The 17,249-nt window shown below is 39.2% G+C and overlaps 2 long non-coding RNA genes across 2 annotated transcripts in view; both read right to left on the minus strand.

Moving 5' to 3' along the window:
- LOC107663158 (uncharacterized) overlaps positions 1 to 447 on the minus strand; it is a 16,152-nt gene extending 15,705 nt beyond the window's left edge. The window contains exon 1 of the long non-coding RNA XR_001631295.1: positions 302 to 447. This is a non-coding gene — a long non-coding RNA (uncharacterized LOC107663158). The remainder of the gene's footprint in view (positions 1 to 301) is intronic.
- A 3,292-nt stretch (positions 448 to 3,739) lies between these two features.
- Positions 3,740 to 17,249, minus strand: part of LOC107663159 (uncharacterized) — a 14,712-nt gene continuing 1,202 nt past the window's right edge. The window contains exons 2-3 of the long non-coding RNA XR_001631296.1: positions 16,729 to 16,972; positions 3,740 to 3,764 (exon numbers count right to left, since the gene is read on the minus strand). This is a non-coding gene — a long non-coding RNA (uncharacterized LOC107663159). The remainder of the gene's footprint in view (positions 3,765 to 16,728; positions 16,973 to 17,249) is intronic.

A 17,249-nucleotide genomic window follows, 5' to 3' on the forward strand; every position in this document is an offset into this window, starting at 1 on the left:
TTTTTTATTTTTTTGGTAACTAGCTGAAATAAAACAAGTTTAAGGGTTATTTATTTCTATTTATAAGTAACACTTTTATTTTTTGTTTAGTTTTAGTTGCTATAATAAACCGGGTCTGAATGACTATTCTCATCCAGTAAAAATGTGTGATATAACCATCATAATGTGTCATAAATATGGATTTCATAGATTTTAAATTAAACATGCACCCAAACTGACTTTCTTAATTGGCGTTCCTGGTTTTATTGAGAATGACAGTCACAATCAGTGCATGTAAATATTGAGAAAAATGCCTTCTTACTTGAAATCTTTCATCAGAATGCATGAACTTGTTCCAGCTCTGAAATGACTTTTCTTTTCATTGACGTCATCGATCTGCTGGTCAAAGAGAGACACATTCCTGATGGACGTCCTGCTCCAGATCTATGAATATCCTTATGCAAGTAAAATGAGATGAAAATGCTGTTTTAATATCATCATCACCTTCAAAAGTTAAGAGATCAGTATGCTTTTTCTTTTTTATGAAATTAATACTTTTAATCAAGGATGCATTAAATTGATCAAAAATGGCAGTAAAGACATTTATCATGTTACAAAAAAGCATCACAGTTTTGACAAAAATATTTAGCAGCACAATTGTTTTCAACCAGGGTTATTATTGAACTAAAACCATTAAAACAAACATGTTCATTACTTGAAATAAAATAAAATATTAAAACACGTAAACTTATTTTATGTCAGCATATTTCAACATTTCCCATTTTCATATAGTTTATAACGAAATAAACTAGAACTAAAAACTAAAACTTAAAAACAACAGTTTTCAACCTTGAAAATGATAAAATGTTACTTTCAAATGAGCAAATTAGAATGTTATTAAATGGTGAAAATCAGCATATTAGAATTATTTCTGAAGAATCATGTCACACTTTAGACTGGAGTAATGATGCTGAAAATTCAGCTTTGATCACAGAAAGAAATCACATTTCACTATATATTTACATAGAAAACAACTATTTGAAATTGTAATAATATTTCACAGTCTTTTGCTGTATTTTTGATCAAATAAATGCAGCCTTGGTGAACATAAGAGGCTTTTAAAGATCTTATCAATCCCAAACTTTTTAACATTGAATTAACCACGTCATGACCAAAAACATGGTACTAAAGCGGTACTTTTTTTTGTAGGGCACAACAGCAGTTTTCCTCATTCAAGGTTCATCTCAGCATTTTCACAGGTGTGTTTGTTCATTCACTAGAAACGATATGTTCTGTTTTTGTGCCATTGCACATGACTGCCCTGTTGAAATCCTCACACAGCGTCAGACGGCTCTGGAGAACAGCGGCAAACATGAGCGTTAACATGCGATTCACACACACACACGCCTACTGAGTGAACATCACTACCTGTACAGCCACTATTACACACCACTGTACCTCAGTGATGAATCAAGCTGATTAAACTGATGTGGGTCATTTTGCGTTTCTAGAAACTAGATTGTAATGTGATGCAAAACCTAAAAGCCTAAAAGGGTTTAAAAAAACATCATACATTAGTAATATATTTCTTTGTTTCATCACTTGAACAGCATCCAGCACACAGCATCACTTACTCACCAATGGATCCTCCGCAGTGAATGGGTGCCGTCAGAATTTTAGTTAAAAACATCTTGATGGATTTGTTCGCAGCTTTTGTCTTCTCAAGATGTTAACTGATGGATTACTTGTGGATCATTGCAATGTTTTTATCAGCTGTTTGGACTCTCATTCTGGCGTCACCCATTCACTGCAGAGCATCCATTGGTGAGCAAGTGATGCAATGCTACATTTCTCCAAATCTGATGAAGAAACAAACTCATCTACATCTCGGGTGGCCTGAGGATGAGCACATTTTCAGCAAATGTTAATTTCTGGTTGAACTATTCCTTTAATAAGACGTACTGTACTTCCAAAGACGACCTGTCAATGAAGGACCAAAAAACCAGAAGCAAAGCGTTTAAAGCCAATAAGAGACGAGTCTCCGGAGACGCTCGACTGCTCCTGCTATTGTCAGTGAAGTCAGGTAGCTGAGAGATCAAACCGTGCCCCCCGCTGTGGCCTATATAAAGTTGAGATTAGTCTTGTTCTTTTGCAATTAGCCCACATTTCACTTTCCCTGTGCTGAGCAATCTAATAAAGCGAGGGTTACCGCTTATCTGCACGCATGAGTGACGGCGCACGCAAACGACATCAGCGATAGAGAGATTGCATCCAGAATACATCATCATTTTCAGGTCATTCAAGCATTAGGATTCTGGAAATGTACCTGAGCGAGGGCATGTGAGCTACGGCTTATAGACACGCAAATATTCTCCATCCTCAGCTTGACAGCACAGTTTAAAGGCTTAAATATTCTCATATATGCATACATAAACACTTATATATTACTGTATGTACATAAGTGGTTGAATTAATTTTAAGATAAAAACCATCCAGATTTAAAGTTTAGATGGAGAAAGGTGCTGTACATGAAAATGTGATGTAGAAACCATTTTCACTCAGAAATAAATTACACAATTAATTACAAAGAAAAGTCAAGTAACACACTGCATTAAACAAGAAATTGTGAAGTAGAAAGACTGAAATAGTATTTTCTTGTAAAATGTAGTCTAATAGTCTGTTTTATTTAAGCTTAAGTTTATTTTTTACTATTTTCATCCACCTTTATACAGTTCAAAATGTTTACAATCAACATGAAACATTTTTTACAAAGCCATTTTTACTTCCATAACGTGACATATGGGAGTTACATTCAACAGATAATATGCAAGACTTGCTAGACTTTATCTACAAACATAAGGATTTAAACATTTAAAGAAATGTACAAGGAAAAGAGCACTGTAAAAACATTTTTTTTTTTTTTTTTACATTTTTAAATAAAACAAAGACTATTGTGTCTTACAAGAAAATACTATTTCAGTCTTTTTACATTTAAATCAATGTGTTACTTGCTCTTTTTCCATTATTATTTGTCAAATGTAATACCAATTTCTGAGTGAAAATTGTCTCAAAGTAAATTCAATATACTGTATATATTTTTTTTTATTTAATCTGTAAAAAAAACTGAAAATATATTACTTTTAGGAGTTACACTACTGCTCTTTTACTTTTGTCCAGCGAGGACACATTCAATTGATCAAAAAATTAATTTCAACAAATAATTTACATTTCTGCTAATAAACCCTCTGACCCCAATTTCCATCATTATAGATGTGCCTCCTGTTCCTTCATCCAAACTGAGAGAAAGTCGAAATGATTGTCTTGTCTGTATTAACTGACAGATGCTTCTCATAGACATTGAGCTGAACATAACTAGGAATATTTCTTTCTTTAAATGAGAAGTAGAACAGCTGTAATATGAAAATTCAACAACAGGACTCACTCTCAAGTGCAATCTCAGAAGTAAGCAAGTTCAGAGAGGAGTAATCGCTTCTCTCGGCTCCTCAGGCTTTTAATCACAGCTCTTTGTGCGCTGTGTTTCCACATACACCTGCCTTAAATATTTCTGAAGTCAAACTCCGCTTTGACCGGATTTATAAGTGTTTATACCCAAAAAAAAAAAGCAAAAAAAAAAAAAAAGCACTGGCCTCTTAGTTGAAGGCTGAGGTTCTCACGTGATGTTCTCCAGGGAAAACTACAAGTCTTTGAATACTCCACTTCAAACTTCATGATGTTCTTCCAGTGTTTTGTTTGATCTTTCTTTAAAAAAAAACTGCCTGTCCTTTCTGGAAAAGATAAAGGAACGCTTAAAGCACACTCATGTTGTTCCAAACACACTTTTTATTCTTTGGTGCTTCTCAGAAGACGACACAAGTGACTACAGACACACTCATGAAAAAGCAGTTGTACCTACCACATACTGCACAGACATAAAACAAGCATGCACTGTAAAAAAGTACGTTTTAAGAAAACTTAAATTCAGTCAACTTGATGAATCATTACATAAAATCACGTGATTTCAATAAGGAAATCTTCGCTACGTTTCAGAGGTTCGCCGCTCTTTGTCAATCTCTGTATGAACCAGTGTCTTACCCAATCTTATATCAGTTTTAGACATTTTAATGACGCAAAACATTTGCAGTCAGTTTGTAAAATGTGTTTTATTCATGTCTGAACTGAGTTTTAGTTGCATTTACTTCATTTTGACCAGCAGGCGTCACCAGCGAGTGGCATTTCATGCGCTTCGAATCACTTTGTAACGCAACTGATTCAGAGTTTCGAAAAGCTTTGTTTCTCCCATCACTATAGAGGGTATGCACTGACGTCACTTTCTCGCCAGAACACTCCCAATCAGCCGGACTGAGTGGCAAAAGAGCCTGCTGCATGACTGGATTTAATAGAGAAGCTGCAAAAATGCGAGTAAAACAAATGATAATCAGTTCAAACTAAAGGTTGTTGGTCTTGATATAGTGCTCCTTACAACTTACCAAAGATCCAGTGGCCCATGGATATTGATATGCAGCCAGGAATAGTGTTTCCTGACATTTATATGTGCCTGATTTAGATGCCGGGGAATGACACTGTCATGCTTACGTGCTGGAATGAAGACAGAAGAGCATTCTTTTTAATAAATTCACAAGGAAAGATGAAGGGAATATCCACACACAAAGGGTAACCACATGCAATAACCGACAACTCAGAGAACTAAAGGAAGGGAATTTATACAAACGGAAGATTAACTAATGACTAATTAACAAGACACAGGTGAAAGGAGGTTAACTAACAAAGACATAACTAGGACAGGAACAGGAACGGCCAAATATGGGCACATGAGGGAGAAAAACACAACCAAACGTCCAATACTGTGACAGTTCGCCCCCCCCCTCCCGGAAGGCACGACCTCGCGCCACAGGAAGAAAGGGTGGGACAGAGGGGGACTTCGGAAAAGGACAAAGGAGTGGATGTGGGATGGTGACAGGGGATGGCACTGGGCTTGCAGGAAGGCAGGCGGACAACCCAGGTGGAGGTTTGGGCGGAGGACGGACTCCCGGGAGGAGGACGGTGAAGAGAGTCCAGGGTGGAGACGACGGAGGGAGGAGCCATGGAGGAAACAGGAGGAGCCAGGGTGAATCAGACTGAGGGAGGAGCCAGGGAGAAGACAGGAGGGACTTGGAGCAGGAGGAGCCAGGCGGGACCCAGGCCGCAGCCATGATGGTGGCCGATGGAGGGAGGAGCCATGGTGGAGGAAGGGCTGACGACTCCAGGGGGCTGACCGACGGTGGCGGAGCAGGAGCCCAAGGCGGAGACGGAGACGGAGAGCCAATGAGCCTGGGCGACACCGAGGATCCGGAAGGCCACGGTGGAGCCGGAGCGACTGATGACTGAGGTTGAGCTGGAGGGAAGGAGGAGCCTGACAGAGCCAGATGGATGAGGAGCAGCCGGAGGAGTGGAGTCCCGAGGCGGCAGATGGTCAACGACAGACCAAGGCAGAGCCGGAGGGACGAGGGAGCCCGGAGGAGCTGGTGGACTGACGGGCCACGGCGGAGAGGAGGGAGCTAGGAGCCATGGTGGAGCCGCTGGGTCGAAGGGCCGAGGCGGAGTCCGGGACTCAGAGGCTGGTGAAGGAAACAAGGGATCCTCCAGCCACGATGCCGATGTAGACTGGCAGACCCACGGCGAATCAGCACACAGATGGTGGGCTGAGGGTGAGCAGAAGGGCTGACAGGAGCCAGCGGTGGCGGAGCTGAAGCAGCAGGGATGACAGGAAGAGGCAGGAAAGGGAGGGTGGATGGGAGTTCAGGATGCTCAGGGGGTTTAGGAACGGTGTGTGCTGCCCACACACACCACAAGGCTACTTCCACCACCGTGAGCGCCAGCGACAGGGGAACGACCTCCGTGGTCATTATCGCACTGGCAGACAGTTCAGGGCAGACAGAGAATTTTGGGCAGGCAGATAACTCGAGGCAGACAAATTATTCAGGGCAGGCAGAGTTCAGATGAAGGCTGAAGAAGAGGGGGCATGTCTGCATATATATCCGAATTACAGTCCATTGAGCTCAGCACACCCTCAGCCATGGTGCAATGGGTGGAGCTTCCCTCCGCGCTCTCGCTGTCCTCGCTGGCTCTGGGTCTGGCTGTTTTCCAGATCGGGGGTAGACACTCTCCAGGCACCAGATGATTGCCTCCCACCAGCATAGTCCGGTGGTGTCTGGGAAGTCGACTTGCCCTTTGCCCCGATCCATAACAGGGAGTTCAACGTGGCATCGTTGAACGCCGTTCGAACAGCGAGCTGGCTGAACTCCACAGCATATTCCAAAAGGGGAAGGTCTCTATGGGCTAGGGCGATGAATCGGTCGGTGATATCTATGACAAAAAATAAAAACTGACAAAAACGGAAAACAAAACGAGGGGGAGACGCCGCTACTTGATATTTTGTTGGTCCGGTTTTCTGTCACGGTGTGGTGTAGGAGAGATGCACGAATAAGAAGAAGATGACGGTAAACAGTCTTTAATAATCCACATAAGGGTAATCCATATCGAAGAAGCAGCATACACAGGCACATGTCTAACTCAGACCACACCGGACAAAGAAAAACTGAACTGATTACAACTATGGGAGAATAAACGAGGGTAATGACAAGACACACCTGAACATAATGACACAATTAAGGGAAGACAGAAACTAGGTCATACTGAGCACATGGGGAAGGAAACACAATAAACAGTCCATGGGGGGGTGTGACAATAGTTTAATATTCATTTGTCATGCTTTAAAGAAGTGCATTTATTTTTATGCACTGCTGACATACTTAAGCACACTTAAAGTACCTGATTATAATTGTATATAACTATGTATAACTGTAGTGTTGTTATATGTATTATTATTATTATTATTATATTGTGCTATATTGCTATATACCACCTCCCCCCCCCTTAAAAAAGACATAGCAGAGTATTGCTGAAGTGAATTTCTAACACATTTCTACATTTTTAATGTCAAAAAATAAAGTGTAAATAATATACAAGTTTAAGTTTATTTTAAAGAAAATGTACTGTACTATTTTTTTATTTCATATAAAATAAATATTGAACAAAATATATTTCTATACAATCAAAGTCTAACTATGTTCCAAATTTGAAGTTGATACCACAAAATTTGAGATTCCTGTGATATTTTGTTTAGGCACTATACCAAAAAAAGCACTGGGTAAGACCCAAACTCCATCATTTAAAAAACAATAAAAATTAATGCATTTTCCTGTCACAAATGTATACATTTCTGTCACAATATTACTTTTATCAAAAATAGATACCAAATATGGAACCTTGAGACTTAGACTTTTCCAACAATATATATTTTTTTTTGTGAAGATTAGAAAAAGTTGTGATTAAATTGTAGTAAATTTCATAATATGACACTTGACTCCGCCCACGAGAGGGAGGAGCCTGCTAAAAGGTTTTAAAGTACCTTTTACATGGTAATGCAATGTCCTATTTCAAAAATGTTTTATAGGATACATTTTGAGTGTTTAAGCTTTAGAATGATGTCTAATTTAGAACAATTACTAAAATATTTGATTGAAGAAAAAGGTTAAAGTTAACAGCTTAAAGTATATTATTTGCATAATTATCAATTGCATTGAAGAAGATGCATGAAATATGAAATATGAAGATGAAATAAGAAAAAGGGCAAGTGCAAAGTTTTTGTGAGAAATGTTAATTAGGAAATTAACCATTTGACATGTATCATGAAATTGGCGAGAGTACTGTAACCAAAGCAATGAGAAATGTCAATGTGTGCAAACTGCAAAATTCAAATTTGCTTTCACAACATTGTTGACATTGTCACTTACCCAGAGATAGGGGCTGGCAAAGCGCTTGTCATGTATATGCAGCGTTTTCTGAGCTCACAATCTAGTTCTTTTTTATGTAACACACATTCAAATGTTTTTTTGAATATAAGTTAATAATAAGTTAATAATAAGTTAGTTATAAATATCATTGCTCTGATAGACTCTGACTCCCACATTGCACTGCACTGTAAACAAACATGGCTGTTTATACAGAAGCCTAGCTTATTGATGATAATATGCTAAAAAAAACAAAACAAAACAAACATTAAAGTGAAAACTGTTAAAAAGTTAAAACTGATTATTAGTAATTTTGTTTTTATTTGTGTATTCATTCATTCATTCATTTCAGAGTTATCTTTTTTTTCAGAATGACATCTTTTCCAGTATTTCACTAGTTTATTCATTCGTTCGTTCGTTTATTTATTATCAATTTGTAAATAATGAAACACTTTCATCACTGGGGGAATATATATATATATATATATATATATATATATATATGGTAATTTCAGGACTGGCAGATAGTTCAGGGCAGACAGACAGTTCAGACGAAGGCGGAAGAAGAGGGGGCATGTCTGCATATATATCCGAATTATAGTCCATTGGGCTCAGCTCACCCTCAGCCATGGTGCAGTGGGCGGAGCTTCCCTCCGCTCTCTCCCTGTCCATGGTGCTCTCCCCCGTGGTGAGCTCTGTAGCCGGCTCTCGCACCTGGTCTGACGTCACGGCCTCTGGCTCCGGGGCGATCCTCATCACTGTCACTCTCTATGGCGATGGCTCGTCGGTCGCGGCGGGCTCTGGCTCTCCGTCAGTGGTGGGCTCAGGCTTGTGCTCCGCGCTGTGGGGGGATGGTGGGCTGGGCTCTGGGTCCGGAGTGGGACCAATGGACTGATGGGCCATGGTGGAGAGGAGGGAGTTAGGAGCCATGGTGGAGCCATTGGGTCGAAGGGCCAAGGCGGAGTCCAGAACTCAGTGGCTGGAGGCGGAGACAAGAGATCCTCCAGCCACGACGCCGATGGAGATCGGCAGACCCGTGGCGAATCCAGCACACAGATGGTGGGCTGAGAGTGAGGAGAGGGGCTGACAGGAGCCAGCGGTGGCGGAGCTGAAGCAGCAGGGATAACAGGAAGAGGCAGGAAAGGGAGGGAGGGAAGGAGGGCCGGCGGGCGGGCGGGCGGAAATTCAGGATGCTCAGGGGGCTTAGGAACGGTGTGTGCTGCCCACACACACCACAAGGCTATTGTGAGTGCCAGCGACATGGAAGCAACCTCCGTGGTCATTATTGCACTGGCAGACAGTTCAGGGCAGACAGATAATTCTGGGCAGGCAGATAATTCGGGACAGACAAATAATTCAGGGCAGGCAGAGAGTTCAGATGAAGGCGGAAGAGGGGGCATGTCTGTATATATATCCGAATTACAGTCCATTGAAGCACAGCTCACCCTCAGCCGTGGTGCAGTGGGCGGAGCTTCCCTCCGCGCTCTCGCTGTCCTTGACGCTCTCCCCTGTGGCGAGCTCTGTAGCTGGCTCTCGCACCTTGTCTGACGTCACGGACTCTGGCTCCGTGGCGATCCTCAGCACTGAGGATATGGCAGACACTCTCTCTGGCGATGGCTCGTCTGTCGCGGCGGGCGATGGTTCTCCGTCAGCGGTGGGCTCAGGCTTTGGCGCCATGCATCGGGGTGATGGTGGGCTGGGCTCTGGGTCTGGAGGTTTATTTAAAAACATCCAGTTATGCAGAATATAAGAAAGTAAATATTTAATTGATAAGTTGTCAATACTATATATAACAACACAATATATAGGGTATGATTTTACCGCAAAATTCAACATATTAACATAAAATGATAACTGCAAATCCGTGTTTCTCTGCCTGGTGTCCATTTGTTTCTGTGAATTGCAGTGATCCATTTGTTTCTCTTTTCCGTAGCTTTAGATTTCTTGTCAAATCTATTTGTACAGTCAATCGCAAAGCTCTTTCTCGTTTTAGATGCGTTTTGTGTGTTCTGTCAGAGCATTCATGCTGAAAACCAATGTTGCCATTCAGTCTTTTTCCACTCGGGCAGAACCGCAGTCACTCCAGCTGACGGTGACGTCACGTGCTTCATTCAGCCAATAAATGAATCAAAATATGTAATCGATTACATTAACTTACAATTAAAAACTAAACATTAAAAACATTTAACATTTTTTTAAATGGTAACCACATAATTTATTCATGTTGCAATGGAAACTCAAAAAACCTTAACATTTTAGCAATGTTGTTCAATTTGAAATTCTTTGTTCAGAACTGTGTTTAGTTGGTATAACTTCAAGTGTCAAGCTCCCGCCAAACTGGACTGAGCGTTTGAAGTCTCTCACAGCCTAAAATCTGACAGCACGAATGAACTTCAGCGAAGCCAGAAAAAGACTGAAAAGAGGATGAAAAAGAATATCTTGCCAAATGGAACACCTATTAAAATGTGTTGAAGCGGATCCCCACCTAGTTCGCTTCCTTTTATCAAAGCTTGGCTTTAATCCTGATTATCATTACATAAACGTTTGATTTGAGCAAAGCCTTTCCACTTCCATCAGGAGTGAGACTAAGTGAAATGGTGTTTCATTAGAAACATTCACCCGCAGGAAACACGCCTCAAGGACAGTGTGCGTGGTTTACGGGCCATGAGTTATTATTTTAAAAAAAGAATAACAGCGGGATATTTTCTCCAATAAATGAGATGATGTGACCGGCTGCAGGAAAAACTAGATTAACATTAATAGCACGTCACATCCTTCATTCCCAAGCAATGAGGCGGCTGTGGAAAACCAGCGGCTATGTGAAGGAGCTCACCTTAAATTCATCTTCCTCCACACTGTGATGGGAAGCTGCTCAATTCAAAGTAGTTAAACGGCAGTCGAGCTGCTATACTTAAAGACCCCAATCAGCATGGGGTCTGTTTTGTGGCTTCTTGTCAATGTCTTTAGCTTTGGGCTCTATATTCTAGTAAAATAATTAACAGTATGCAAATATTTACACTTAAGGGACAGTTCCTCCAGAAATTAAAATCCTGTCATTATTTACTCACTCTCACTCTGTTGTTCCATATCTCTTGCCCCTTCCTGTATCAATACGACATATCAACAACAAATCAATAATTTAAGTATCAGATTATATAAAAGTAAGAAATAAAAATGAGTATTTTTGCTTGAATGCATGAATAATCAAAGTACAAGTTAAAAAAATAAAACTCTACAATCATTATATATGAGAACCTGTCATCTATCTATCTATCTATCTATCTGTCTATCTGTCTGTCTGTCTTAGTTATAAGATTAATAATACAGCTATGTCATAATTATTCAACCCCTATTCAACATTGCTGTTTTTTAGTAACGTATTTGTCTGGTGGGGAACAAAGTTGTTTTAAAACGCAACTAAACCCTTAGACCCTTTAAACTCTATAGAAAACAGAATTAGCTTGAGCTGTTACACATACATACAATTAGCCCATGCATGTGCTGAAGTTGAGTAGCAAATATGACAAGTCAACAGAGCTCTCACAAAAGCTATAGTAAAGAAATAGTTTTATTACTTTAGAAAATCTAAGGCTACATGAAGATTTCCAAGTCATTAAAAATTCCTAGAGACACAGCTGGTAGCATTATTTCTTAGCTTAAAATGTGTTGTACCAGAAAACCTTTGAGGGTGTTGAAGAAAAAGTACAATATGCTTGATTGTATTCTCCTCAACTGAGGAAAAACCGGCAATGTACTGCCAAAGTCTTGAAAGATGACCCAATGAAAAGAGGGAAAACATTTCAATGCAGACTATAAGAAGATCAGAAGGCAAGTATGGCCTTCATGTTGGGGCATCTTGCTGACTGCAACTCTTGACCAAGAAGAACATAAAAGGCCGACTTAAACATGCTAAAATTAATTTGGATACACCTGTGGTGTTCTGGAAGAATGTTTTATGAAGTGATGTGACCCAACTAGAACTTTTTGGACCAATGAATCAGCGGTATGTCTGGTCCAAAAAAGGCAAAGCTAATGAGCAGAAGAACACCATCTCCATGGTCAAACATGGAGGAGACCTAGTCTTGTTATGGGGTGTTTTACTGCTGCAGGAAGTGGAAATCATGACTGTATGAAGGACATCATGGATTCTTTGAAGTATCAGGCCATTTTGGCAAGAATCGTGATGCCTTTGGTGCAAAGACTGAAGATGATGATCAATGGACTTTCCGGCAGGACAATCATCCCAAAGTATACATCCAAATCTGCTTATGCTTGTTTCAGGGATCAGTTGTAGAATGTTCTTGAGTGGCCTGTTAAGTCTCCAAATTTAATTTAAATTGAAAATATTTTGTTGACTTTGAAGAAAGCAGTGGCAATGTGAAAGCCAAAGATTATCAGTGATCTGAACGCTTTTTCAGTTGAGGAATGGGCCAAGATTGCAGTAGAGAGGTGACAGAAGCTTCTAAGCACCCTCAAGCAGTGATTCTGTGTGATTTTAAACAATAAAAGACTGCACCAATTTTGACTTTTGGGAGTTGAATAATTTTGAACATGAATGTTTAGAGCAAATGTGATTTTTTTTTTTTTTTTTCCATTATTCATCAACTTTACATTCTTAGAATTACTCAAATGTGTATTAATAAACTTTCTCTAATAGTGTACTATGCCTTTGTTGAATTGTTTACATAAAATTTTGTTCTCTGCAGCAAAATGTCTTGCAGGTTAAGGGGATTGAATATTTTGGTTTCACCTGTACACACACACACACACACACATGTTGTGTTTCCATGTTTTATGGGGACATTCCATAGGCGTAATGGTTTTTATACTGTACAAACTGTATGTGCTATTGCCCTACACCAACCCTACCCCTAAACCTACCCCTCACAGGAAACTTTGTGCGTTCTTACTTTCTCAAAAAAACTCATTCTGTATGATTTATAAGCTTGTTTCCTCATGGGGACCTCAAAAATGTCCCCACAAGGTCAAAATTTACTAGTATTACTATCCTTGTGGGGACATTTGGTCCCCATAACGTGATAAATACCAGGTACACACATCATTTTATTTAACTTTTAGTTTTAGTTATTTTACATCTGATGAGAAATGTTGAATTTAGCTGAAATAAATTTGATTCCAGTTAATGTTTAAGTAACCATTTCAATGGTTTTAATTTATAGTTTCCGTTTTAGTTAACTATACTAACCCTGATATAACATTTTTAATAAATAACACTTATTCAGGAAGGATGCATTAATTTGATCAATAGTGACAGTAAAGAAATTGATACAAAATATTTCCATTTCGAATAAATATTGTTCTTTTGAATTGGTGAAAATAAATTTTAAAATATTACAACAGAAAATAGATATCTTAAACAGTAATAATAATTATTATTATATTGTAATATGTATTTATATTGTATTTTTCATAAAAAAATCTAACTGAAACTTATTTTTGAGATGTTAATATAAATGTTCAAACCCAAATACAAATATGATTCACTAGAATGAATGTAACTTACATATGATTAGGACAATTTAGTGTGTGATTATTGATTCACCGGTGTGCACAAAACAACAGTCTACACAGTCCTACACCACTGTTAGTTGTGAAAAAAAACAAACAAAAAAAAACAATAGTGCTAGTTTTGTTGGAAAAAGCAGTTAGGTTAGTAGTCAGCTTCCTGTTTTATCTCCCCATCCCTGCTTCTCTGTCCTGCTCATATCATGGCCAAACACACTGGGGAGATTTGCTCGTCTCTGCCACTGAGGGATGCAGTCGTTGCCTACAGTATGTGGAGCTTTTGGCTGCTAGAACATACAGAGCGCTCGGGCCAAAGGCTAGAAAGCCCATATGGCACTCAGCACACACAGACAGAGGCTTCGCAGCACTCTCAGCCTAATGCAAATCCTCAGCGCTTATCAAACAGAAGAGTGGGACTATTAGCGGTGATTGGGGTTTGTGTGCTGTGTGTGTTTTATCTGTACAGGCAGCACAACACGTCCCGTTCCACTTCAGCTTCTGCCGAAGCACTTCACTGGCTTCCCGCTTCTTCACACTCACTGTCCATTTGCGGCTTCACGTTCGGCTCTCACTGGCCCAATTTTTTGCCCTGGTGGAGCTTTGCTCAGAAAAACTAGCAGTTACGTGACCTGACCGAGTCTCTAGTCTGTGGGGAAATGGACGGCGTTTCTAACAGATTCACTGAAATGTTTGCTTTAAAGGTGAAGTGTGTAATTTCAGCTCATCTTTCATTGGATGGGCTCAGGGTTATTACCTAAAACCATAAAAAAAAACATGGTAACACTTCACAGTAAGGTTCCATTTGTTAACATGAGTTAACTACATGATATGAACATGAACTAACAATGAAAAATTCCACTGAAACATTTATTAGTTGATGTAAATTTCAAATAACATATTTACTATTAAAATCAAAAGTTATATCTGTTAATATTATTTAATGGACCTTAGCTAACACGAACTATCAATCAACAGTGTATATTTATGAACTAATATTAGCAACAACAAAAAAATACTGTAGAAACGGAATTGATCAGTGGTTAAAGGGGTGGTTGATTGCGATTTCACTTTTTTAACGTTAGTTAGTGTGTAATGTTGCTGTTTGATCATAAACAATATCTGCAAATTTAGGAAGCTGAAAGTTCAATGCAAACGGAGATATTGTCTTTTAAAATTCTGGCAGTTTAATGCCTACAAAAACGACTGGTAAGGGACTACAACGAGTTACTTCCCGGGTCCGTTACGTCAAGAACCCAGAATTTTACATAAACCCCACCTCCGGGAACACGCAGCAAAGGGGGCGGGGCCATGCTGCGCCGCTTTAGAGAAGAGGAAGAGAAAACTAGAGGTGCACATAAAAATCTATTCATATATGAATCGCAATTCTGTCTTCTAACGATTCTAATTGATTCACAAGTTTCAAAATGTTCTAAAGCAGCGTTCTCATCCTGTTCCTGGCCTCGCTCTGCATCTCTCTCTCTCTCTCTCTCTCTCTCTCTTTCAGATCATCAGCTCAGTGAATACACTTATTTTCACATAGCTATGAGAAGCGTTAAACATGGACGCGCGTGCGGTTGCCGAACTGTATTAAAGCTTTAATCAGAATAAAACTGTATATTAAAAGCTAACAGAGGAGCACATGCCGCTATGTTGAGGGGCGGGACGCTTAGGCGCACGCTAGAGGCGGTTTAGCCAATCACAACACACTGAGCCAGCTGACCAATCAGAGCCCATCATCTATTTCTGAGGGAGGGGCTTCATAATAGCAGGAAATGATCAGCGCGTTCAGAGGAGAATGGACAAAGCGGTGTGGAATAAAGGTAAATTATGTGAAAAATAATGCGTTTTTTAACAAACGAAGCATTAACACATGTTAGACTGCACCCCATAAACACAATCAAGCCTAGAAAAAACCCAGTCAACCACCCCTTTAATGCATTAATGTTAACTAATGGGACTTTATTGTAAAGTGTTATTGAAAGCATTTTTTGTTTCTTGAAATAAAATAAACTGTAACTGCAATAAAATATTAACACTTAAACTTACTTTATTTCAGCTAATTGCCAAGGAAACATTTCTCACTTTTTATTTTGTTTAACTTTATTTACTAAAATAACTCAAACTAAAACGGAATTAAAAATTATTTTTAAAAACTAGACATATTTTTTAAAATACAAAAACACAACAAAATTACTAAAAAAGTAAACAAATTAAAATGATAAACAGAAAATAATAACGCAAACTATTAATAGAAACCATTTTTTCCTTGGTGTGAAGAACATTTTATATTGGTATATTGCATCCCTAAAATAAATAATTACAAAAACGGAAAACAAGATTCAAGATATGTTGTTTATGCTTGGATCTGAACATAAACAATGTATCCACGTACATACGTTGCAAACATTGTTTGCCTATGTGATACTCTCCAAAATGGCGCCAGGGTGACCCGGAGGAGACAAATTGTTGAATAAAGTCATTATTTTTGTTTTTCTTTGCGCACAAAAAGTATTCTCGTAGCTTCGTAAAAGTATGGATGAACCACTGATGTCACATGGATTATTTTAACGATGTCCTTACTACGTTTCTGGACCTTGATCGTGTTAGGATCCTATGGGAGGGTCAGAGAGCTCTTGGAATTCATCAAAAATATCTTAATTTGTGTTGCGAAGATGAACAAAGATCTTACAGGTTTGGAACGACATGAAGGTGAGTAATTAATGACAGAATTTTCATTTTTGGGTGAACTATCCTTTTAAGAAAGGCTGAAAACGTCTTTGTTACAGGCATCACCAAAGGATCTGAATGTTTAGGGAAGCTCAATTTATAGCATCTCCGAAAACCATGAAGCGCCCTGTTTCCATGGGAACTGCAAAGCAATCGAGATGAGGTTACCCACCTGACATTAGTGAGATCCCACAGCACCATCGCAGTCTGTAGGCAGGAACTTTAAACCTTATGACTCCTAAAACAAAGACTTACAAATACGCAACACGTCAGATCAAACACGATGACTGCAGCGGGACTAGTAACTGATTAGTGATGAAACACTCATGGGATTCATCATGTTGGCCATGAATGTCGCACTAATGCATTCATGGTGAATTTTTGTTATAGTGTGGATATTTTTGACAAATCTCCAACTGTATTATGTACCAATCTATATAAATTCTGACCCAATTCAATACAGGCAAACCTTTCTCCTCTGTGGAGCCTCTTCTGACATCAGTATGTTTTCGCAGGGAATTCGGTGTGGAACAAGTGAGCTGTGAAAATCCACCGCTGTGAATCTATTACTATTGTTACATTCACTGCAGTATTACTGATTAACTGCCTTCCAAAACAATTAAAACCTTGAAGAGAGTAAACCTACCCTTTACTCATTGGGTGAATCTTCTAAAAACACTTCCAGGTCGCATCTCAGCTCAGAATCTTCATTTTCAGAGGCAGAGACCCATCCTCCATTCTCCTCATGCAGTTTACCTAATTTGCCGCGAGTCTAATTTCACAGTCACTGTTGCGTGGCGGGAAGTTTCCACCTGACGTTGAGATTATTATCTTGGGTGTCAGACGAGGTATTTCAAAAGGAAACTTCAATAGGATTCTTGACAAAGTCACTGTAAAAAAAAAAATAAAAAAAAAACATTATTTAATTTGTATGTTAATGCATGAATTCAATTTGAATAATGTGGAGGGGCTCGAATGGGTTTGTATTATGATAAAAAAAAAAGCAGTAAAAAAAAAAATGGAGGATTACTGGAGACAGACACTGCACAATGAAAGTCATCTTAGATTCATGTGTGCAGTGTGAGCTTCATATTACGTAGAAAAGCCATGAATTATTTTGTACATGCACTTTCCAACTGCTACTGAATACGGGAATATATATATATA

The sequence above is a fragment of the Sinocyclocheilus anshuiensis genome, unplaced genomic scaffold, assembly GCF_001515605.1.
Source record: "Sinocyclocheilus anshuiensis isolate Anshui unplaced genomic scaffold, SAMN03320099.WGS_v1.1 scaffold767, whole genome shotgun sequence".
NCBI classification, from domain to species: Eukaryota; Metazoa; Chordata; class Actinopteri; order Cypriniformes; family Cyprinidae; genus Sinocyclocheilus; species Sinocyclocheilus anshuiensis.